The sequence below is a fragment of the Silene latifolia genome, chromosome 3 (assembly GCF_048544455.1).
Source record: "Silene latifolia isolate original U9 population chromosome 3, ASM4854445v1, whole genome shotgun sequence".
Lineage (NCBI taxonomy): Eukaryota > Viridiplantae > Streptophyta > Magnoliopsida > Caryophyllales > Caryophyllaceae > Silene > Silene latifolia.
Window position 1 is genome coordinate 55,655,974 of NC_133528.1, and position 24,445 is coordinate 55,680,418.

Consider the following 24,445-nt stretch of genomic DNA (forward strand, 5'->3'; position numbering starts at 1 on the left):
GGCGAGTTGTATTAGAATAGAAGGCCGAGTACGGGCAATAGAAGACTGAGTATGAGATTAAGATTGACGGTGGGAGGATAAGAATTGCTAGACTAATAAGATAAGGATTTCCATGGTTTCCTTATTATTGTCAAATACTGGCAATGTGAACTCCAATCACTATAAATAAAATCGTGAGACCTCCACAAAAGGGGGACGAGAATGCAGAAGAACGGACGAGCCAAAAACACGCAAACAAGCGACACAAGTAAAATACCGAGAGATTCAAATCCAACTACATACAAATAAATTGTCCCTTCAAATCAAACCATACAAATAAATCGTCCCAGTTTTCATATAAGCGCATAAAAGCCAATAATTAACGACAAAGTCGAAATTCATTAATTGTCAACATCCACATAGGCCTGAGGGTACCGACATCAAATAAGTTTTCTTTACTTTTTCTTTTTATCTAATTCTTTTGTTGTCTTTTATTTATTTTCTCTATTTTATTGTCTTAACTAACTATTAATTTGTTTTGTAAATAATTGTATTAACTTTATTTCTAACCTTCTTTTCTTTGTCTTAATTTCGTCAAATATATAATATTATAAATAAATATTAGAGGCCGTCAGTTTGATGGGCGGTCCGGGTGCCTAACACCTTCGTTGACCGTACCTTTACCCCCGAATCCGCAATCTTTGGTTCAGACCGGAGTGACGGATCAGTCCCCATACCAGGGATCAAAATGGGCCTTTTCCGTTAACTTATTTTTGGATGTTTTTTATAAAACCTACTGGCGACTCCTCCATATTAATTTATTTTCAAAAAAAGGAGATTTTTTTCAGGGATCTCACAGTGGCGACTCTGCTGGGGATTTATAAGAGGGTAAGACTTGAAATTGTTTGTAATATTATATATTTGACATTTTTTTAACCTCGTTATAATTCAATTTGCTTCAATCCGTTGATTAGCGTACAAATTTACATATGAAAATAATCTGCTTAACATAGGCGATTAAAAAAGAGTTGGTATGTAGATGTCGTAGATTTTGCATGGAATCCAACCTGCGTTTGACTAATTCCATAAATATGACTTATGCGTGTCTCAACCTAAGAGCAAGATAGATTGTTTATTAGTACTATTCTTGTTTGTTATATATACGTGGAATCTAATGCTCATATTGTTTCACTACCCTGTTCTCATATAAGGAATCGCATGCTACTAATTATGTTGATTTTTTTTGTCAATTGTTGCTACTAGAATTTTTATTTCAGACAAAAAAGACATAGGCTCTCCGTAAGCCAATATTATGTCATTCTAAGCTACCCTAATTCACCCTCGGTAAGTATGTTGTATACTTAGAAGGTCCATTCGACCGACTAGGCCTTACACATATTTTCCACCTCATGACGTCGCGTTTTGGCAACTCGTCTGGTCCATATGACTGAGGGAGCACAAAAGCGAGAGATACCCTCGGGTATTTTAATGTTGTGAGTACCCAATTTCCTACCCACAAACCTAACCATAGATCCCGTAGAACCTTTGTCTAGGTCATGTTTTGATGTGTCCTGCTTGATTTGTCTTTGGGTCGTGTAATTTATCTTTGTATGATATATCTTTCCCATAACCATAGTTAATTTAAAAAAAAAAAAGACTAGTATACACTGAGCTGTAATGGACAATCCTTTGAGGTTCGTATATTAATAAAAAGTCCAAAACATTTGCAATTGATCATCAGAGTTAACATACTGCAACGTCACATTAGGATGTCCATTTCTTACCATACTTGCATCCTGCATGCGCATCTGTCACTAATTTTATCACAATGCACCTCCGTCTGACAGTCCGTCTTCAGTCCTGCACATGTAACATGTCAAAAAAAATCAATGTCTACGTTTAAGTCTTGTATGCATCACTTATTTCATGGGTTAGTTCGACATATGCACTCCATAAAACCTTTGCGTTCATCAGTAGAGTGTAGTACTTACATTTAGGCGGTCTAGGACTCCATGCTCATAGTTCCAGCCCATAGTTCCAGATCCTGCAACTCCGTTACCCTCGTCTGCCTCTCAAGTGTTTGTATATATTTTGAAAAGGGACTAGAATGTAAAATTTTATTTTACAAACTTAGATGCGTGTTAGAGCCCGCCGACCGATATGTTTGAAAATTGCAAAATTTTATTTCGCAAAAAGGGCAAGTTCAGAAAATTTTATTTTAAGAACTTAAAATGCATGTTAGGGCCTGCCGACCAAAGGATTTCAAAATTTTATTTTGAAAAAAGATGGATAAGATTGTAAAATTTTATTTCACAAAAAGAGCTGGAAAATTGATTGATTTTGAAACTGGCAAAATTCTATTATTTGGCTAAAATAGAAAGGCGTAATATATATTTTACGCGAGCATATTTAAACCGAGTACGTTAAAGGCTTAATTAAAACGACGGTTTGAAAAATAGAGGTGGACCATTTGACGCGTCATTTGAGTGCTCAGCAAAGTTTAGAAAAGAGGATTTCTTTAGTTTCTCCCTTTTCCCCAGAGAATTGAAAACACAATCAATCGTCACTCTGAGTCTGAATTGATTTTTTTTTCCTCTATAGCTTCTCAACAAAGCTTCAATAAATTGTACTCTCTGATACGGAATGCAATCAATCGCCATTCCAGCTACTGACTCGGGACAAAATGGCCGACGACGAAGCGCCGTCGGTGATCGACCTTGCTGGCTCCTACAATAGAATAAAATAAGCGGGGTTGTGTGGACATGGGCCCACCTGCGTATGCCCAGCCGATCTGTGGACAACGGCAGCGGTCTTTTTGAAAGCCACGCTCGGCGGCGTAAAAGTGCTTTCGACCGGATCGTTTTAGATCGGTCGGTTTCGTCTCGGTAAGGGTCTCGAAACGATTAAAGATGTTCGGAGTCGCCACCAAGCATTTGTGGGATGCCTGGAACCCGTTCGAATTCCACTTTATACCTCGGTCAAATCGAAGCACAAAGCAACGTTTTGACATAGGTACTAAAGATAAGGAAATCGTCCCTCTTTAGCATCCTATCTCTAGAATGACTCTCGTACGCCTTGGATAAGGTCGTCCACTATCCAAAGTTTCTGAGTAAGAGGTGAAGGTACGTATTGGGAAGCCCTTTAACCAGACACCCAATCCCGCCCGCGTTTAGCGGCCTCTACTGATCGATCTTGGTTGGTTGAATGCAAAAGTTGATAAAACGGTTTAAATGCATGAATGCGCATCCAATGTTTTAAACCTAACATGTGAGAGATTTCTGTAATACTACGGTTTTATGAGTCTCTGGGTACTCTATCGAGTAGGCCTTACTCTGTCGAGTAAGGGTGTGTTGTATTTTAAAATAGTTTCTGACCTGTTGGGTACTCGATCGAGTAACGTAGATACTCGATCGAGTAAGGGGGCACTCGATCGAGTACCTTAGCTACTCGATCGAGTAGGCGGTTTACGGGGAATGATTTGACGGGTTTTGCTAATAACGCGAGTTTGATATAAAAAGTTTCCGTCAGTTTATTTAATCACTTTTAACCTTTCTAAACCCTTCAAAAGAAAAAGGAGTTACGTAGTTCTCTCTCGTCGCGTTGTTGGCAAATCCCCAAGGCTAGGAGTGTCGGATCATCTTGTTCTTTGCATCATAGTGTTCCTTGCGTCAAGGGTAAGATCTACATACCAATTTTATCTTTGTTTCTTTGAGTTTGTTTAAAACCCTAATTGGGTAGATTTGGGGGTTTTGGGAGGGTTATGTTGATTGGGTGATAATTGTATGATTATGTGTATAGGAGAAGGGTTCGTAGAGGAAAGGTTTTGAGACATTTGCTAGATCGTCGATGTTTGTGTTGCATTCAGGTAGTGTTTCCCCACTCGCAGTATTAATTACATAATGTGTGGTGATTGTCTTTGTAGTTAGTGATTGTTGATTGATTGAGACGGTTGTGATTGTATATTGTTGATTGATTGAGACGGTTGTTGATGTTGTATTGTGATTCCGATTGTTTGTCTCTCGGTTCTCGAGATGCGTTCTCGGCCGAGTGGAGTCACTTGCGGGAGTGGCTTCACGCCCTAGTTTCGCCCTTCGTGGAACCCGCCACGGAAGGGGATGTGCACATTAATGGGACAGGGTTATCGCTCGGTATGATGAGCGGGGCTTAGGTGGGAACGGCTGCGGTCCCCATCGGGCGAGCCTGGTCCAGTGGACAGTCGATGACGGAGATTGATTGGAGTGGGTGTGATTGTGTGTGTGTGACTGTTTGAGCTATGTTGTTTGTTGTGTTATTGGATCATATAAATTGTGTGATTAGTACTGACCCCGTTTAAATGTTTTAAAAACTGTGGTGATCCATTCGGGGGTGGTGAGCAGTTATTGAGCAGGTATGAGACGATGCGTATGGGATAGCTGGGATGAGTCACCACGTTGCAGTTTAGAAGTCTTCCGCTGTGTCTGACGCTTGATAGTATTTTGATAGTAGATAGTTTTGAGAACTTGTATTTCCTTTTATCAGTTTTGGTTTTGAACATGTAATCACTTAAACTATAATTACTTTTAAAGTACGTTTCTTTATTGTCTTATGATATTCATTGCCTCGGGCAACCGAGATGGTAGTATCCTTATACCTGAGTGGTCCTGGTAAGGCACTTGGAGTATGGGGGTGTGACAAATGGTATCAGAGCGACGATCCTGAAACCTGTAACCAATGAACCCAATAAACATAGGGAGTCAAATAAAATGAACCCGGGGTAAAAGTTGTAGGAGCTAATGCAAAGACTTGGGAGACGTCCTAAAGTCGCGAACTCGCCCTACAATTTTGAACCGGTCACTATGGGATATGAGTCGGGATCGCTATGTGTTTACCTTGTGTATTGTGTACCTTGATGTGACCATAATTGGCGCATATTTAGCCCCCGAATTACCATTGTTTCCATGCTTTTTAGTGCCTATTTGGGTCATTTCTTATCTTTAGTTCTTTGTTTTGCATATTCTTTGAGATTTTGATCCCTTGGTAGGAAAGGAGTAAGAATCTTGCATTTTCATGGCAAAACGAGGCTAAATTGATCGTATTCAATGACCAAGCATCAAGGAGAGACAAGACTAGAAGGCCTTTGTACATAGCATAGTAGAAGAGCATTGTTGAGAAAGGATCCTTGAGTCCCTAAGGAAATCCCCAAGGAATTCATGAAGAAAAGGGAAGAAAAGAAGAAGAATTGACGCTGCCAGACAATCCGAACGGATTGTACACAATCCGCCCGTCCGTCCAGCCCGATCCGAGCGTCCCTCAAAGGAATCCGCTCGGATCCCCCCTCGCCAATCCGAGCGTCTTGCCCAAGGATCCGCTCGGATTCTCACCAGATCCGCCGTCCCGACTCCCATCCGCACGGATTTGATGACAAAGACGTTTTCATTCTTCAAGCTACGATTAGAGAAGCCCTTCTCTCGAGAAAATACCTAGGAGTCTCCTTGCTCAACTTAAAAAGTGTAATTACTAGTTTAGCCCTTAGTTAACCCTAATGCATCCTCCTAATTTCCACTATAAATACCCCATTAGGCTAATTAGAGGAGCATGTTCTTCTTATCAATAATTAGTGTAGTTAATATCAATCAAATCTCTCTTCAATATTGTAATCAAGTATTAATCAAGTTTTAATCCAAGTTTTAGTTCTTTAATCTCTCTCTTGTTCTTCCTTTATTTTGGGTAATTGAAGATTATTTGGGTTATTATTGGGAGATTGACAACCTCTCAATCTAGGATTCAAGTACTTCTATTATTCTTGCTTTATTATTGGAATCATTAGTAGGTATAATCTCTTAATCCCTTTTTAATTATTGTTAATTACTTTCATTTATTCATCATGTTTCATTATGTTAGTATGATTGACAACCTTTCTAGCATGATCAATATGATAATGAGTGAGTAGTCTCTTAGCTAGGGTTTAATGGGTGATTAGGGAAACCAACATGGGGAATGATTCATGCTTAAATCAATATGCTTTCATATCTTATTTGCTTGCTTGTTTTGATCTTAATACATGCACATGTTATATTTGATGAAATGCTAAGCCTATGAATCCTTGCATTTACTATCATCCTCTATCCTTTCAACTTGACTTGTAAGACATAACCCAACTCGAGTCTTGTTAGACCATGCATGTGTTGAGTAGGAAAGATTAAGTCGACTTGTAGGTGTTGTACAATCTAATCGATTCGGCTCCGGGACCCAAACTTTCCTAGGATTGTAAGATATAACCCAACTCAATCCATCACAACAATAATTGCTTGCTTATAATTTGAGAACATGTTTGTATGATCATATCCCATGATTCCCCTATGAACCCATGACACCCTAGTGCTTTTAATCAATTGTTTACACCCCTTATTTTATTCATCTTGCTAGTTTATTTTCATTGTTATTTTAGTTTAGTAACCTTCTACATCAACCCAATTTGTGACACCCCCTAGACACTACTAGTTACAATAGAATTCTCATTTCAATACCCGTCCCTTGGGATCCGACCTTTACTTGCCTCTTTACGAATTGTAGAGTTGTTTGTGAAGTATAAATTGTGTTTTGTATCGACCATTGACCAACGACCACATATGCTTAATTGTGAACACGAAATGGCCTCGATCATACCTATGTAGTGATGTGTGGCATGAATCAGTGGATGTATGTAGGTTGAGAATGGGGAATGTGTAGAAAAGATGGTGATGATGTGATTTCGTAAGCTATTGATTGAAAGCATGATAGTTGTTTTACGATATGCCATTATAGAAATACGGAAAGAAAATTTGTTTGATTGGAGTTATACATAGAGTTATGTATACATATATGTTGTTGGTAGTGTTGTACGAGTTTATATAGCTGAAAGTTTGAGTAAGAGCATGAATAATTGGTGGAAAAAGATGATAATTGTTGCATGATAATATGTTATTTTTTTTATAACGCATGTTGTATGATAGAAGAGATTTTATAAGGTTGTTATGCTAGTAACATGTGAATATGATACTTGATGTCATATAATTGTGATTTTGTTTACATAAAGTTATATAATAAAAACATGTGGGTAATATGTGATTGGTAAGTTGAATGATATATGTGCATCGAGTTATTTGTTGCTTGGCTTTTGAAGTTAGTAACATGTGGTTAGGGATACTGGTTTTATGAGCATCGAGTTGTTTTTGTTTACCATGTTGTCGTCTAAGTCGTTTGGAAGTAAAATCAAGTAGTTGTGTTTTCGATTATAGGGAGGTTGTCTTTAAACTATTATAACTTGAGATGCATAAATGATTTTAATGTGATTCCAATTGGAGGTGATAGCTTGTCCTTTTACGATTCTAACGATAGGTCACACGCCCAAAACGACCAAGAAATGAGTGAGTTATGACTGTTTTACGAAAACTGGACAGTGCTGAAAAATGCGTAGGTACTCGATCGAGTAGGGGGTGACTCGATCGAGTACGTTAGTTACTCGATCGAGTAGCCCTGGTAATTTGTTTTACGTGCTTCTGATCTTCACCTACTCGATCGAGTAAGTCACTTACTCGATCGAGTGTCCTGTACTCGATCTAGTGACCCCTGTTTTGGGTCATATGCTTATCTTTTGAATTCGTTGCATATTATGTTTAATTCAAAGTTGTTATTTTGCTTCTTTATGCATTGTTTTACATGTACGTTGGTCTTGACGCGTAAGTTACCCAATCTTGTGGTGTAGTGAGTGGCACCCGTGGTGAGTATGAGTTCAGTGGGAGGACATGAGTTATACGTGGTTGTGATAGATAGTGGAAAAAGAAAAGGAAGATCGTTATGGTTTATTGAGACATAGAGCATGTTTTGTGAGATGAGATGAGCGATATGTTTGTATGTTGAGTAATGCAGAAGTAATTGAATGGGGCAAGGGATGATGTGAGTTTATGGAACGTGAGAATGAAAAGATTGAAATGAGGGACGCAAATGGTGGCAGCTTGAGATGTGTAAAGAATCATGGAGGAGGATGGTTAGGAGTCGTGTGGGTTAGGAATATACATAGTGAAAGTTCATTTTAAAGGGGTTGAGAAGAGTAGTATATAGTGAACTTTGTGGAGACATGTCGCGAGGTGGATTTGTAGACAGTGAGTGAGGTTGGGAAATTTGGTTTATTAAGAGATGAAACTATTGTGTGATTTCCTTGGGCAATTAGCGGTATGAAAGGAATTTTGATTTCTAGGGATGTTAAAAAAAAAAAATGCAATTGTTGAACAGTAAACGTTGATTCTATGGATGGATTAGTGGCAAGGGTGATTGATGACATAATAAGAGAATATTTGTGGTAAGAAAGAGTGAGATGATATCGATATGAAATAATTAGATGTGAGTTTTGGAGCAGTGAGAAAGTAACCGGAACACTAAAGAGTTAGGTAGAAGTGATAAGGAGTTGAATGGTTAATTGATTTTGTAGAGTGTAAAAGAAAATAATGAGGGGAATAAAACTAAGAAAATGTTGACCGGAGTTATGTGATATAGAGGTAAGGAGTCGTCGAGATGTGTGCTATCAATCATGAGGATGTTAGTTAATGGTTATAGAGGAGTTTCGGGACAACATGATTAGTCTTGAGTTTTGAGGAATTCAGGAAGTAAGAAGTTGGTAGAATATCTGCATGATATGAGATTTTGGTGGAGATTTAGATGATGATACAGTTAAGAATGGTATTGGGAAGAATGTTGAAGTAATTTTGTTGATGGATTTGATGTTCGTTATTTGGGATGTTAACCAAAGATAGGAAAGAAATCGTGATATTTAGAGATGAGTGTAAGAGGTTTGATGTCCGGACAGTGGTAGTGTTATGGTTTATGACTAGTGGTTAAGGGTGATGGTATATTAGAAAGGTAACAATTCTGAAGCGGTTGATTTTGCAGAGACCAGGTTGATATGTATGGTTGTGAGAGAGTGTAAGATGTGGTTATATGAGGCGGTTGTTAGTAGTTGAGTATTAATAGTATGGTTACATTTGGCAGGGGGTGATGGATATGCGAATGAGAGAATATGTTATGAGGGGCATATGAGTTAAGCTCGGGCGACAGGTAACCTTTGTTGAGTGGTAACTTACGTGATCAGGATTGACTAGGTGGATGTGATTACGGGTCTATGATACGAGTAAATGTTTGTGTGAGGTTCTGACCTCACAAGAAGTGGTATGGTGTGATAATTATAAAGTTGTTATATGATTTTTTTGTAATTTATGTTGGGTACGGTATACTAATGGAATGAGGTTCAAAAGGTAATAATGTGATTGATCTAACATGGATAGTTAAAATTGTATGTGTATGGATGATACTTGTTTATTCCGTGAAATGGTAAGGATGATGTTCATGAGATTATTATCTGTTTAATTCATATAACATGTTGTATTGTGATTTAGTAAAGTGGATTTGAGTAAGTTTTTCTTGTCCGAGAAGTTATGTTGAGTCAGTGTTTATGGGATTGTGTCTGTTGTGATGTCTATCGGTGTAGTTGTGGTGCCTCGGGTGATGATCCGGGCACGGTACCTAGTGTTGTGATGCGGGTATTTTCGCACTGCGGTGTGGCTGTTGGTGGTGGTGTTGCGATGTCGTCACCGGTTGTGGTGGAGTAGGCGGGATGATTATGATTCGAGTTTCGAAAGTACATACCAGTTACACATAAATTGTTGTTTTGTTTGATGTTACTTACTGTGAGTTTCAGTTTGTACAGATAGACAGTTGTTTTGTTTATTGATGTTTCTTATCAGTTAAGTTTTGGTATGAGGGTAGAGTATGATATGAAAGAGAGTTGTATATGTTTTCGTTGTTGTCATGGTATAGTGACATTCTGTTGATGGGACACAGTTGTTAGAAGTTGTTACAGTACTTTTGATCTTGTTTTAAGATGTGGCTTTAGACATAGTCATGGTAAGTGATTGGTGGAACATGTGTTGTATTGATCTGGACGCTGCAGGTGGTTCATAATCAGATTTTGGGACAGTGAGTGTAGGGTGTTGGGAATTAGTGTCATGTTAAGTTTTGTATGAGTTTTGCGGTAATAAAGAAAAGAACTTGAGGATCTAGTGTGAGTGTACGTAACGAGTGTAGATCGTGAGTTATGCTTTTGGGAGATAGGTGCCTTACATAGAGAGGTATGTTGTTTTGCAGTAAGAATGGAGAGTTAGTATGGTGATTTTGCTACGAGTTTTATGGTATAGGTTAGGTGGTGTGCCGTATGAGTTGAGGTATGAGAAATGTTTAAGTAAGAGAGCCTTGGATATGTGCATGGCGAGTGTTTAGGTTATAGGTGGTTATCTTTGACATGCGGTGGTGATGAGGATAATGAAAAGATATATCTAGGATTTAGTATTAGTGAGTTACGAGGACGTAACATTTATCTTAAGAGGAGTACGATGCGATAAAAGAGATTTTGATGGTTGTACATATGGTAGTATATTTGGAAGTAGAGTGTTGGTGTAGCATAAGGTATGAATTTGTATATGTTGTGGTTGATAGTGTTAAAAGGTCATGGACGTGCTTGTAGTAGTTCGATGTTCAGGAATGCGAGAATACTTCGATAGTGTTGACAGTTGGATGATGAGGTTATAAGTGTGAGTAAACTTCGAGGACGAAGTTCCTTTTATGGGTGGTAGAATGTAACATTCCGTTTGATGTTTATGTAGTTGGTTATGTATGGAGTTAGTGTCGGGAGAGTTTAGGATGTAGTTGATACGACATCGTGAGCGAGGTGTGGAGGTAGGAATAGTTGGTGTTAAGAGTTCGTGGTTTCATGTTTTGTAAGTTGGGGTTTTGTTTTGAGTTCTTAGTAGCTTTGTTGCGTCTTGACCGAGTTAGTATGTTTGTTTTTATGTATGGGTTGAACTTCGGGGACGAAGTTCTTTTTAAGGAGGGAAGACTGTAATACTACGGTTTTATGAGTCTCTGGGTACTCTATCGAGTAGGCCTTACTCTGTCGAGTAAGGGTGTGTTGCATTTTAAAATAGTTTCTGACCTGTTGGGTACTCGATCGAGTAACGTAGATACTCGATCGAGTAAGGGGGCACTCGATCGAGTACCTTAGCTACTCGATCGAGTAGCCGGTTTACGGGGAATGATTTGACGGGTTTTGCTAATAACGCGAGTTTGATATAAAAGGTTTCCGTCAGTTTATTTAATCACTTTTAACCTTTCTAAACCCTTCAAAAGAAAAAGGAGTTACGTAGTTCTCTCTCGTCGCGTTGTTGGCAAATCCCCAAGGCTAGGAGTGTCGGATCATCTTGTTCTTTGCATCATAGTGTTCCTTGCATCAAGGGTAAGATCTACATACCAATTTTATACTGTTTCTTTGAGTTTGTTTAAAACCCTAATTGGGTAGATTTGGGGGTTTTGGGAGGGTTATGTTGATTGGGTGATAATTGTATGATTATGTGTATAGGAGAAGGGTTCGTAGAGGAAAGGTTTTGAGACAATTTTGCTAGATCGTCGATGTTTGTGTTGCATTCCGGTAGGGTTTCCCTACTCAGTATTAATTACATAATGTGTGGTGATTGTGTTGTAGTTAGTGATTGTTGATTGATTCAGACGGTTGTGATTGTATATTGTTGATTGATTCAGACGGTTGTTGATGTTGTATTGTGATTGCTGATTGTTTGTCTCTGGTTCTCGAGATGCGTTCTCGGCTGAGTGGAGTCACTTGCGGGAGTGACTTCACGCCCTAGTTTCGCCCTTCGTGGAACCCGCCACGGAAGGGGATGTGCACATTAATGGGACAGGGTTATCGCTCGGTATGATGAGCGGGGCTTAGGTGGGAACGGCTGCGGTCCCCCACTGGCAGGGCTGGTCCAGTGGACAGTCGATGACGGAGATTGATTGGAGTGGGTGTGATTGTGTGTGTGTGACTGTTTGAGCTATGTTGTTTGTTGTGTTGTTGGATCATATAAATTGTGTGATTAGTACTGACCCCGTTTAAATGTTTTAAAAACTGTGGTGATCCATTCGGGGGTGGTGAGCAGTTATTGAGCAGGTATGAGACGATGCGTATGGGATAGCTGGGATGAGTCACCACGTTGCAGTTTAGAAGTCTTCCGCTGTGTCTGACGCTTGATAGTATTTTGATAGTAGATAGTTTTGAGAACTTGTATTTCCTTTTATCAGTTTTGGTTTTGAACATGTAATCACTTAAACTATAATTACTTTTAAAGTACGTTTCTTTATTGTCTTATGATATTCATTGCCTCGGGCAACCGAGATGGTAGTATCCTTATACCTGAGTGGTCCTGGTAAGGCACTTGGAGTATGGGGGTGTTACACTTTCTAAGTCGGTTGATTTAATCCAAGTATCAAGTATAAGATGTCGAGTTGGATTAATGATTGATTTGCATGCAAGACGGAAATTAAACATCCATTTACCGTATTAGGTTTAGGGTGCATAACATGATCCATTTGTCTTAGTAAGGCATTTGGCAAATATGGTTTGAATAGTCATCTGATCCGTCCTATATCCGGGTTAACCGGAGTCGGGATCGTCCTAGACTAATGCTGGAAGGGAACAGGCCCTGTACTAGACGGCTATAAGAGGCGCGAGCCAGCCGGCGGTGTAAGGGGCCTCCCTTTGGTTTTGAAAATGAGAGGAAAAGGCCTGCTTGAGGCGCGGGTTAGCCAACGGCTGTGTGCCGTGTTCTGACTGTTTAGAAAACGTTATGAAACGTGTTGAAAATGGGTATTTGAACCCGGTTTGATTTTGAAAGAGTCGTTTAGACCGCATTTGTTGATTTGAAGAACTAGACTCGAATAATCATCATTATTTGATAATATTCGATGTCGGGTTCGATTTTGACAAGCTTGACATGAATAGTTTTGAAAATGATTATGGACTAATTGTTTTAAGTCCATTTTGAATGTAATTAGTCGTTACTCATCATCGTACCCGGGTTAAAATCCGGCATGGTATATAGAACCAAGGATGATTTCGTGTTGGTGACTAATATGTTTGTTTGGAAAATGTAAAGAAATGAAATAAAAGGCTTTAAAATATCTCTTAAATGTCATTAACCAAATATTATCACCGAAACACGGATTTAACCGTCATGGTATGAAGAACCAAGGGTGAAAAATGATTTATGGTTAAAACATGTGAAATGAAACAAAAAGGTTTCGAAAATATTTGAAATGGTAAAAACCGATTACAAATATGAAAAATAGATTAAGGGAAATGACGAGAACAAACACGGTTGCTCTCTGGTCTGAGCACCCCATTTAGGCGCGAGCCAGTTGGCGACCTAAGGGGCTTCTGCCTCAGACCAAAAATCAGTTTTGGCTCGTTTATTCCATGTTTTGGTTCATGTTATGCATGTTTTAGCATGTTAAAGTCATGAAACGAAAGAAAACATAATAAAAGAGAATTTTTACACCCTCATACTTACATGTTTGGTTATGGCGAGTGACCGACGTAAGTGTAACAACTTGTTTGATCGGAAAAAACTCGGTTTAAAACCGTTTTGGTAAGTAAAAGAGTGTTTTAAAAGTTTAGTGATGGTGTAGTGGTCAAAGTGGTCGGACAAGTAGTTTAATGCACGATGACGGTACCAAACAATGTGTAAGGCTCGTGTTTACGATCGGTAGGTCGTAAACACGCGTCGGATTGTGACTTTAGAAGTCGAGTCGAGAATTTTAAGGGAGAAAAGAGGAGGCGGACACTCGCGTAAGTCTCAAATGGGCGACATTTGAGGGGTATTTATAGGAGAATGAGTGGTTGTGTGAGTTTTGAGCGACGTGGCCACCTGGGCTGGTCAAAGAGGCGCGAGCCAAGTCACGGCACTTCGAGTTGTGTTGTCACTATCACAACAAACGCAATCATGATTTGTTCTATCCTAGGTTTTGTAGTCACATGTTTGGTACTTGACCATTCATGAATCCGGGAAAACTTAGTATAGAAGGCTTGAAGATATTTTGTTTTTGTGGTTGACTCGGTTTGACTCGTTGTTGGAGTCGGGATTTTGAATTTCCGAGTCGGTTTTTGGCTCGGTGTCGGTTTTGACTCTAGTTAGTGTCATCGCGACCCCGTCGTTGTGCATTAAACACTCCAGGTATTTTTGAAATGTTTTGAAATGTTTTGTTTTCGAAATCGTTTTAAGTTTTCCGACGTAAAGTTGTACACAAACTGTCGATCAAACGCTGCGATCCCAAGACATGTTGTAGTCCGATAATCATCGGGTGTTTGTTGGAGTCTCAGCAGATACTGGGTATCTACAGGTTGTGCCGCCGTAACCGTCACTTGAGCTACTGATTGGCGATCAGCTGACCGATTATGGAGCACCATCGAAGTAAGTGCTTCCTTTTTTTTTGTTGATTGATTTTGAATTTATACTCTTTAAATGATTGCCCAAATGTACTATCCTGATATGGGACGAGATCAGCGTAGGTTGGCCGTTGTGGCCATCGTCTGAGCACTAGATTGGCAACTAGTTGACTGATAAAGGAGCACTGACGGTTGTACAATCCTGCTAGCTCCTGAGATAGAACGATGTCAGCAGAGGTGTGCGGCAATTTGAGCCCCGATTAGCGACCAGATGACTGATGAAGGAGCACGGTCGAAGTAAGTGCTTCCTTTTCTTTTTTGATTGATTTTGAAATTATGTCCCTTTTTATTACTCTTCAACTAAATCAAGTTGTGTGCTTGAATAGTGGACTGCATTCACATCCTTGGCTCCTGATGTGGGTTACTCCGGTTGGCGACGGTTGACTGTTGAAGGAGCACCGTCGGATTTTGTGCTTTGTGACCGGATTTCCATTCTTGGTATCAAGCTCCGTTTCGAATAGTAAGCTTTTCCGTCTGAACTGATTTTTAACCGCCTCTCTTCTTTGTGCTTTTCTGTACTGGTCAAGTTGTATGCTTGATAATAAGATTGAACTGGTAGTTTTACTGGTCTTGCGAATCAAGTTGTGTGCTTGATACAAAGCTTCTGGCCAAATTATGGGTGCTTCCCCTTTCTTAGTAAATTGATGTTGAATCTATGCTCTTTTTTTTGTTTTTTTTTATATTTTTGGTTTTACCGATTTCTCGAATCAAGTAGTGTGCTTGATAATACGACTGAACTGATTGCACAATTATGACATTAATGCAAATAATTTATGATGTAAGACGCAAGTAGTATATGCTGATAATGCAAATAGAATGCTTATGATGCTTATGATGCAAGATGCTAATGTACTTACGACAATTGAGACAAACCTAGATAATTGACAATGCATTCCTTTCCCTAAACAGACCATAGACACATGACACATCTCCTTACTAGTCTTGTTAATTTTTTTTCAAAACGAGCTATTGAGCATGACCTGGGAAAGGGATAAGAGTATTCGAGTTCAGATAGGAATCCAATATTTGGCCCTGCTCTTTTTTTTTTTATAGAAATTCAGCTTATCGATTTCAGAACTATTGAATCTGGGTAGCTATTCTATAACTCTCATGGATAAGAATTTATAGCTGGTAACTCCACATTTGATATGGAAAAGGATTTTTATTAGCTCCATATTTTCTGTAGGTCCTTCCATCATTTTGTATTTGGCCGTCTTCTAAATGCAGTCAAACCTATGTGCAATGAGTGTTCAATTATGCCCCTGGTCTTAACTTGGTCTTAACTGACTCTTCACTCTATGTTTTGTGGTAGCTCCCTGTTCAGGTATTTTCTTCTGTCTTTTTTTTTTTTTTTTTTTTTGACCTGGTGTGGGTCGTGATTGTGCCGATTTTTTTTACCTTGGAATTTTTCCCTCACCTTGGAATTTGAGATTTATATTGTAAAATGGGTTTGCCTTTTTTTATAGTAACAAGCTCGACTAATTACCCAAAACTAATACTATAGAAATAAAATACTTTTGTGACCATATAAGTGTAGTGTACATCCACCGAATTCTTAGATGCTAAACGAGGGTGATAAATGGAATGGAGTGGAAGGTTCTATGGTGTTAGAAGACACTGGAGATCTGCGTGCCTCTCTCACTCACCTAAATGAATGAAAGGATCGTCCCAAGAGGTAAGGAGACAAAGTAACTGTGGATTGACTCGTCTGAGAGATGAAAAATGAATACTCTGCAATTGGACTGGAGCTTTTTTTTTTTTGTCTTTTTTTTTACTGGAACTTTTTTTTTTTTTGTCTTTTGAATTTTTGGGACTTTTGACATTTGATTAAATTGCAACTTTTCCTGGATTTTTTTTTTGTCTTGTGAACTTTTGCCTTTTGACATTTGAATTTTTGAGTCTTTTGAGATTGTAGTTGTGTCTATTTGAGATCATAATTTCTCTCCTTGAATATTTGAGAGTCTTGAAGCTGGATTTTCTGCTTGAACTTGTATTGATATTTAGACTCATGTCTTAAGTTCATTCTAAGGGACTTGTGGTCACCTATCTTGTTTTAAGGGCATGGAGTGTGCGCTCCCGTGTTTAATTTGGTAAGTTTGGGCACGGGTGTAATGAGAATATGGTTTGAATATTTTTGAGCCAGTTTTTTAGCATCAATGGAAATGGATGGACAATTTCTAAAACGGTTGATCATGTGAGTTTGTGCTCATCTGATAGTCTGAGATATGAGAAGTTAGACAAATTTGGTAGAAAGCAATTTGTGCTTATTTGGTAGTCATGGAAATTTGACGAATCGGGTAGAAAGATGGAGTCTCCAAACCTATAGGTCACCTAGTTAGAGACACGGCGATCAAGGAATTATCGCACCACAGAGATGGAAAAGATGGTCAAATGCACGCCCTCGTTTAGGCTGATTCTAAGAGGTCGATTAATCTACACTAAAAAGATACGACCTAAAGTATTCCAAGTCTATTCTACTAGTTAAGGGTAAAAAGTAGAACAAGTGACTAATAAAAATTGACATATGCTCTTCTATTTTTATTTATGTAACTCAAAGAGGACTAGGATGGTCCTATCTTAATTAGATACTTATGTAAACTAGTGTTTTTTTTTTTAGGTAATGTCAGGACCACTCGTATGAGATTATGATTATAAGAATGAATTTTCTTGTTCTATTGACATGTTTCTTCTTACTCTTAGTTTTTTTTTTTTTATAAATATGTCACGGAGAAAGGACTTGGATGGTCCTAATTTAAGCAAATTTTGATGGAAACTACATGTGAGCTGGTATTGTCTAGTCTTCTTGTACCCTTCTTTTGCTCCCAAGCTAGAGTGGCTATTAAAATTGGGGTCTTTTTTACTCCTCCCTATCCCAGATCATGACATCTTAGCTTTTAGAAAACGATTTTATTTATTTTATAACAGACAAGACTAGAATGGAGGAATACGGCGAGTGCAGATGCAGAACTCCCTATATAATGAAAATATTATTCACTTAATGCTATATGAGACTTGAACGCAAGTACCTATTTTTTTTACATGCTCATAATTGTCGTTGTACTATTGCTTACTGGACTGGTACTATATGAAAATGCTGAGAGAATATGCTACTATTGCCTAGATATGAGATATGCATGCGGCCTCGTCTAAGAATAAAATTTTTTTTTTACCTATAATTTTTTTTTTTTTTTTTTTACGTATACAGGACCGGCAGACAGATTGACGGACAGATAGACAAACATGCTCTTGCAAAGACGGACGGACGAAGATGTACGTACTATGATTTATGCTTTATATGAGACACCGTCTAAACATGGAAATAGCTATGCATGTGTCTAACTACCCAGAATGCATCCTTTATTTATCTACTAAGCATACGGACTGAATGATGCGGATAAGACTTAATGCAAGTACTCTGATCTTAATTCTTTTTTGGTAAAATTTTGAATTCCTCGGTCGGCGGGCCCTGACACGCAATCGAGCTTGTGAAATCAAATTTTGCAGGTTCACTCTTAAGCGAAACAAAGTTTTGCTTAACAGATTCTGCATCAAAGCAAAACAAAGTTTTGCTTTACAGATTCGCACCGTGAAACAAAGTTTTGCCATGCCAGTTTCCAGATTGGTGAAACAAAGTTTTACCAGCTCTATTCCAGATTGACAAACAAAGTTTTGTTATGCCAGTTCCAGACCAGCTGAACAAAGTTTGGCTATACTAGTTCCAGACCAGTGAAACAAAGTTTCACTATGCCGGTTCCAAACCAACGAAACAAAGTTTCGTTGCACCAGTTCCAGCTTTATCCCAGATTAGTGAAACAAAGTTTTGCTAAGCCAGTCCCAGATTCCAGCTACTACAGACAGGTAATGTAAGAGGCCCAGGTATGTTTCTTATCCTTTATCTGTCCCGACCGGACTACTTTGACCTTCGTCTTATTCAGACTCGGTCAAAGTGGGGGCTTCTGTAGACACCTCAAAATGTCTACCTAGCCTTACGGGTACCCGATGATGAGGCTAATATTCAATGACTAAATGAAAATTGACAATGTTATAATTAAAGGCTCTTTACGCTTATTTCCCATAAATCACTCAAAATGACACAAAACCATCTTTAAAGCCCACCACTTCCTTTCAGTCCATTTCGGCATATTATCGTATTCTTAGCTTTTTTAATAAATTATGGAGATTATATATACATTGAAATACCGTTCAAAAATGATATTATTAGCACAAAACCAGTAAGGTTCAGAGTAGTACTTGAAAATAATACAAAGTACTTGATGGTAATCGACTCAAAATGGTACGAAAGCTAAGCTTAGGATGCTTGATACATGGGCCGAGTAAATAACAAGGTCAAGGAAGCACACAAGAGCGTACAAAATGGCCCATTAATCATGGCAAGTAGGCGAGTTGTATTAGAATAGAAGGCCGAGTACGAGCAATAGAAGACTGAGTATGAGATTAAGATTGACGGTGGGAGGATAAGAATTGCTAGACTAATAAGATAAGGATTTCCATGGTTTCCTTATTATTGTCAAATACAGGCAATGTGAACTCCAACCACTATAAATAAAATCGTGAGACCTCCACAAAAGGGGGACGAGAATGCAGAAGAACGGACGAGCCAAAAACACGCAAACAAGCGACACAAGTAAAATACCGAGAGATTCAAATCCAACTACATACAAATAAATTGTCCCTTCAAATCAAACCATACAAATAAATCGTCCCAGTTTTCATATAAGCGCATAAAAGCCAATAATTAACGACAAAGTCGAAATTCATTAATTGTCAACATCCACATAGGCCTGAGGGTACCGACATCAAATAAGTTTTCTTTACTTTTTCTTTTTATCTAATTCTTTTGTTGTCTTTTATTTATTTTCTCTATTTTATTGTCTTAACTAACTATTAATTTGTTTTGTAAATAATTGTATTAACTTTATTTCTAACCTTCTTTTCTTTGTCTTAATTTCGTCAAATATATAATATTATAAATAAATATTAGAGGCCGTCAGTTTGATGGGCGGTCCGGGTGCCTAACACCTTCCCTGACCGTACCTTTACCCCCGAATCCGCAATCTTTGGTTCAGACCGGAGTGACGGATCAGTCCCCATACCAGGGATCAAAAGGGGCCTTTTCCGTTAACTTATTTTTGTATGTTTTTTATAAAACCTACTGGCGACTCCTCCATATTAATTTATTTTCAAAAAAAGGAGATTTTTTCAGGGATCTCACAACATGTTACTTACTACTTACATCTTGACATATTTCCAACCCATATTATTCATTATCGACATTACTCATTAATCATACAACCATTAAACAATAAAAACATATGCAACCATATTCGAATAACTAGCCACCATCAAGAATGCATGTATATACCATTTGTATTTGTATATGGAAGGACACATCTCCGGTGAAATATAATTAGTAGACATTACGGATGTAAAATGAATGCAATAAGAAACCATTACTACTTCACTATTAAATTACTTAATACGCATCCAAAACCCAAACACGACTTTCAACATATGAAATTAACGGTTCAAACATGTTACTAATCATCAATAACCATGTTAAACACCAAAACATGTAATGATATAACCATTAAAACAATTTTAATTAACGAAAAGTTCCTGTAACAGTGTTACTCGATCGAGTATATAGGGTACTCGATCGAGTGCCCGCTACTCGATCGAGTGTCTTGGCTACTCGATCGAGTAGGCCTGAGATCAGAATACCCCAACCTTGTCACACCTGCAGCTACTCGACCGAGTGTGGGGCACTCTGTCGAGTAACCACAGGTCAAACCTTAGAAAATTCCTGTCATAACATATACATATATATAAAACGTCACATAAGCGCGAGTCGGGATGGCAACCCGACCTCCAAAATCCTGCAAACAAGTTCAAACTAAGAAAATCCGGCTTTATGGCCATCCATACAAACCAAACGTAACAAGTACCAACTAAAAACAACTACTGTCATCCAACATCATCAGCCATAAACAAGAGAAAGAAAAGGAGTATCACTCCTGCTGCTGCTGCTCGTCCATCATCTCATCTCCACCACCATCTCCTCCCGAGGTGCCTGCTCTCGATGACCCAAGACCCGCATCAACCCCTGCCCCAACTCCAGGACTCACATACCATGGGGTCAAGCCACCAAAAGCAAAGGACTGTGTTGTCCCCCATGCCGTCTGGTCCACCCCGTAAGAGTGGAAAACCCCACTGTAGTCCCCAACTCCGCTCCACCACACTGGGTGTGGTCCCTGTTAGAAATTATTAATCTCATTATTCAACATATTCATATATGTGATATTTTAATTTAGTCATAAAATTAAACTTATATCTTATGCATGCAAACTTAAATTAAAAGAGAAGAAATTATCAATCCTTACAATGATAATTTCAGATTTTTGGGCACAAGTAAGATCTCCTTATTACTTGTTCTTGAGCTTCCTAATATTGGATGAACAAGGATTCAAGCTTAGAATCCCTCCCAAAGACTTATACCCAAGATGACCTCTTAATAGATTAATATTATTTGTACTAGAACAATATTAATCTAGCTAAAATTGACCCAAAATATTGTTTATACTCTTGTTTATTCGGCCAAGAGTAAGGGAGAATTTTGGAGATTTTCTCTCTTATCTTTCTATAAGTTTTTTATGAGAGATATTGAATGAATGTTACACTAGTTTGCATGCAGTGTAAGAGTGAAAAATTAAGCAAAAACATTTGCTCTTTTCTTATGGGAAAACCGGAAATGGGGAGGGGAGAAAGCCCAATGCATGCTCTCCTTTTCTTCCCAAGAGAAAGCTATGTATGCAAGGCTATGTGTAGGTTTTATAATTGTGTTTTCCACTTATAAATAATCAACACAATTTTTATCCTAATACTCCCTCCATTTCGGTACACACACATAAAATGGATGAGTCCATTTTATTTGTGATTTTGTCAATATGTCACATGTGACACATTACATGACATCTTATTTATAAAATGTATTTTTAACAATTAAAAATCAACATATTAATAAAATATGTCACTTATAAAAATAACATAGTAATTCATAATTACTCGTACCAAAAGTGTTTCCGAATTATAAACTACAACATTCTGTATTTATAATAATTTATTCATTCCGTTTCAATTATTTCCGTAAACAATAATTTCATCTAAGTAATAAAACAATTCGATTACTTAGACCGTATCTTATTATAATCAAATTACAATAAGACACGTAAATATTACTTCCAAAATCATCCGTCAATTTTAAGCAATTTAATTAACTTGTATCGACATACGATCAATTAAATAAACAATTAAGAGTGTCATCCTTTAGGTATGACCTAAGGGGATCAACTGGTCACCACCGTCGCACGACAGTAATGTCAAACTTTAGTCAGCCAATCATTACCGATATGTGTGGACCAGTTGACTGTAAAATATTACTTCCCACATGTATTCTTAAAAATGAGATTTAAACATGTGATCATTATGATCGACAGTTGTGATCGCATTATTGTCGGAGGACACATATTCCAACAATTTCCCACTTGTCCTCGACAAGTGTGCGTCACCAATTCTCTTGTCCTATTACTATCTCCCACTCAATGCAAGGTGTCTTTCAGGTCGTACTTGCAAGTGATCATATCTAGAGTGGTTTCCTCGATCTGGAGAATAACTGATTGACCGAAATTATCTACCATATATACCTTCCGAGCGTGGCCACGCATTTCCAGTTCATTACTCCTCGAGTGACCCTGAGATATTGATATAACCCTGACAAGGGGTGGGCAATTCCTATCGCACTCATTCCCTTCGACTAGCCACAACCATCATAACCCAAAATATGCCCATTTGAGCCCATTTATGAAGGTCGTAGTAACATAAATCAAAGTTAATCTGAAACTGTGCCATCTTAGGCGAACCGTCTTTAGTCAAAAGAATCGACTCATTAGAATACTATAGTAGCTCTCGCCACGACCAGGCTATATAAATTTGCCAGAACTCTATAAGCGGTCATTAGGCCCGACAAAGTGTTCCTAACAGTCTGCCTATGTTATCGACTAGTCATTTTCATATGACTCCATGGCACTTGAACTTGCCATCAATCGCATCACACTCTAGTCACTTCGAGACGTCACCTCATACAAGTGACTATGGGCGAATATCATGTTAAGCCGGGTTCACTTTAACGGGGTGCAATATTGTCTCTACAACCCGTTTGGATGTAACAAAGTATAAAAGGAGTTTTCAGATTTTAAAAACTAGAACGACAAATGTGATTATCATATGAGTAGTCAATACTTGATTACTACTTCATAGTCTATAATCCAATTTAGATCTTGTATGTAGTTGTTCATCTCAATTCAATTGAAATGACATGACTCATCATGTTAAGCCTATGAGAAGGCTTTGGTTAGTAGGTTTTATCAACTTCTTGTACCTTACTCAGCCTTACTACATACTCGTTTTCCTAGTAATGTATACATTTGCATTACAAAACTTTCTGAGTACGTGTCGAGATCCAATCAAGACATAGGCCCTCTAGCCTTAGAATAGCTCCCACTGTTTTCACAGTGTGCGGGACTCATCCTTCTTGCACATCTCATGATTGCAAGTGTACTCAATTTCCGTTGTAAATATCTCTCATCGTTCTTTATTGCCTATAACGATTCTAGCAAATCTATTTCTTAAATGACATAGCCACAATGGTTCCTTAACCATCTTCACGTGTTTTGAATATGGTTTTGTCTGAAACCTTCCGCAATCTCAATTTTCATTTGTGTAACACCCTTACACAAATTAGTTGATTGCATCAAAAACACTTAATATTCCATCCTTAATGCTTCTTCAAGCACTTAAGATTAATCTATATGGCTACTTGGTAACTATTACTTGAATTTGATTTTGAAACGATTCATCATACTCAAAGTATATGAAGTGTTATACATCATTACTCATTTAATTGATCCGGCAGCGGAAGCAAATGGAATCAATCAAATATGTTCAACTCGATTGAACTAATCATGAATCTTATCAACATAAGACTTCTTATTTGACGCTAATATCATGTTGATTTATCTCCATAAATCTGGATATTAAAGATGTATTATATTACTCCAAAGTCGTAAATCATTCCCAATGATCAATATGTCATCCACATATAAGACTAATCAAAATTTCCGTAACTCCCACTAAACTTCATGTATAAACATAACTTCTCAACCTATTGAGAAATGTTTTATCACATGATTAAAATGTTGATTCCAACTCATTGATGTCCTACTTAAGACCCTCTCTTAAGTTTCACATTATCTTAGGATGGCAAGAATCTACAAAACTCAAGACATGTATTGAATACATTCCTTCTAATTTAAGAAGTGGGTTTTAGATTCACTCGCTATATCTATATCATCATAATGAAACACAATCCCTAAGGAGATCCAAATAGACTTAAGCATTTCAACTAGTGCAAAACCCTTTGCGACTAATCAAGCTTTGAAATTTCTCTTTATTAGTGCAAAACCCTTTGTCACTAATCAAGCCTTTTATTACGGATTTTTATGGCTCTAAGCCTTGTATTGAGTTGTGACTTAAACATTCTCATGTAAGTCATATGTTCATTACTTTCCAGAAGTAATCAACTTGAATCAAACAATTTCTTTGTAAGTTACAAGCTATTTACTTTCTAAAAGTAACACTAATTCATCATTTTCAACAAGTGATGACTTTAACCTCCTAGGTTTTGAAGAAACAACGTTTTACACAAAACGTCTTATGTAGCCAAGAAAGACCAGTTTCTTGCGACATAGCATTCTTTGTTTCTCTTGAATAATTTCTCCCACTCTGTCTTTTAGAAATAAACTTGTATTCTAGAAAGACAGCTTCACGAGCCACAAACCCGTTGTACTCGTGATTATAGGAAGGAAAAATGAGCATTTGTTTCTTGTGAAAACTTACAAGCATGGTACCCTACCATTTCATATCTCATATGAATCGTTTAGATTTAGTGGAAAAACAACTTAGACAAAATGATAAAATCCCCAAAATTAGATCAAGTAACTCAAGGTAACTTGATTGAAGTCCAAACCATATCGAATAGCGTTTGAT

General features: G+C 37.9%; 2 long non-coding RNA genes across 3 annotated transcripts; one reads left to right on the forward strand and one right to left on the reverse strand.

Moving 5' to 3' along the window:
- Positions 1-1,647: 1,647 nt before the first annotated feature.
- LOC141646101 (uncharacterized) lies at positions 1,648-2,231 on the reverse strand. Its single transcript, XR_012545342.1, has 2 exons — positions 1,971-2,231; positions 1,648-1,839 (listed from the first exon to the last, which is right to left on the reverse strand). It is a non-coding gene; the product is annotated as an uncharacterized LOC141646101 (long non-coding RNA).
- Positions 2,232-2,407: 176 nt separating this feature from the next.
- LOC141646102 (uncharacterized) lies at positions 2,408-14,516 on the forward strand. 2 transcript variants are annotated; one of them, XR_012545344.1, is made up of 3 exons: positions 2,408-2,730; positions 14,218-14,288; positions 14,382-14,516. It is a non-coding gene; the product is annotated as an uncharacterized LOC141646102 (long non-coding RNA). The 2 variants fall into 2 exon arrangements; XR_012545343.1 differs by having other exon boundaries at positions 14,387-14,516.
- The last annotated feature ends 9,929 nt before the right edge of the window (positions 14,517-24,445 follow it).